We start from the raw sequence: 1,894 nt of genomic DNA on the forward strand, positions 1-1,894 counted from the left end.
CTGGTCTCTTGTTTGTTGGTAGAGATGAACCCGATGATGGAGAGGAAGAATTTTATATTCTATCTCCTGGTCTCTTGTTTGTTGGTAGAGATGAACCCGATGATGGAGAGGAAGAATTTTATATTCTATCTCCTGGTCTCTTGTTTGTTGGTAGAGATGAACCCGATGATGGAGAGGAAGAATTTTATATTCTATCTCCTGGTCTCTTGTTTGTTGGTAGAGATGAACCCGATGATGGAGAGGAAGAATTTTATATTCTATCTCCTGGTCTCTTGTTTGTTGGTAGAGATGAACCCGATGATGGAGAGGAAGAATTTTATATTCTATCTCCTGGTCTCTTGTTTGTTGGTAGAGATAAACCCGATGATGGAGAGGAAGAATTTTATATTCTATCTCCTGGTCTCTTGTTTGTTGGTAGAGATAAACCCGAAATCGGAGAGTAAGAATTTTATATTCTATCTCCTGGTCTAAAGGAAATTTAAATTGGGATTTCTATTCAGAGAACCTGAATAAGGTTTGATCAATTGAGATTGGAAGCAATCTTAACTTTTATAGTTTTGATTGCACAAATCGAAGCTGGACCTCTCGTTCATGGAAGGAATCGAAAGGGGATTTTGGTTTTGGTCCTAACTGTAGTAAGGTTTGACCAAGTGGGAGTTCTGAGATGATCCTAACTGTTTAAAGGTTTGATCATCCAATTTGTGGACCTCTCGTTCATGGGATGAATCGAGAGGGGATTTTAGCTTTGGTCCTAACTGTTTAAAGGTTTGACCAAATGGGAATTTGAGACGATCCTAACTGTTTAAAGGTTTGATCGTTCAATTTGTGGACCTCTCGTTCATGGAACGAATCGAGAGGGGATTTTAGCTTTGGTCCTAACTGTTTAAAGGTTTGACCAAATGGGAATTTGAGACGATCCTAACTGTTTAAAGGTTTGATCGTTCAATTTGAGGATCTCTCGTTCATGGAACAAATCGAGAGGGGATTTTGGCTTTGGTCCTAACTGTTTAAAGGTTTGACCAAGTGGGGGTTCTGAGATGATCCTAACTGTTTAAAGGTTTGATCATTCAATTTGTGGACCTCTCGTCCACGGAATGAATCGAGAGGGGAATTTGGCTTTGGTCCTAACTGTTTAAAGATTTGACCAAATGGACAATGAGACGATCCTAACTGTTTAAAGATTTGATCGTTCAATTTGTGGACCTCTCGTTCATGGAAGGAATCGAGAGGGGATTTTGGTTTTGGTCCTAACTGTTTAAAGGTTTGACCAAGTGGGAGTTTTGAGACGATCCTAACTGTTTAAAGGTTTGATCGTTCAATTTGTGGACCTCTCGTTCATGGAACGAATCGAGAGGGGATTTTGGCTTTGGTCCTAACTGTTTAAAGATTTGACCAAATGGACAATGAGACGATCCTAACTGTTTAAAGGTTTGATCGTTCAATTTGTGGACCTCTCGTTCATGGAACGAATCGAGAGGAGATTTTGGATTTGGTCCTAACTGTTTAAAGGTTTGACCAAGATGGGGATTTGAGACGATCCTAACTGTTTAAAGGTTTGATCGTTCAATTTGTGGACCTCTCGTTCATGGAACGAATCGAGAGGGGATTTTGGATTTGGTCTTAACTGTTTAAAGGTTTGACCAAAGGAGGCTTTGAGAGGGAAGATTGATCCAACAAAGTGATCGAATCTCATCTCAGCAAAAGAATATTCGGAAATCACCGTCGGGATGTAGTGTTTAATACTTTGTTTGTAATGATCGGGTTATTTCTAAGAAAATTACATATAGCATTCTTTCGGGAACTTCCGTTACATGAACCATCCACTCCCAGCTTTTTCTTGTGAAACTGAGTTTATCATTATGTTTAGTTATATGATCGGGTTATCCTTAAAAGT

This window comes from Asparagus officinalis, chromosome 1 (assembly GCF_001876935.1).
Source record: "Asparagus officinalis chromosome 1, Aspof.V1, whole genome shotgun sequence".
Taxonomy (NCBI): Eukaryota; Viridiplantae; Streptophyta; class Magnoliopsida; order Asparagales; family Asparagaceae; genus Asparagus; species Asparagus officinalis.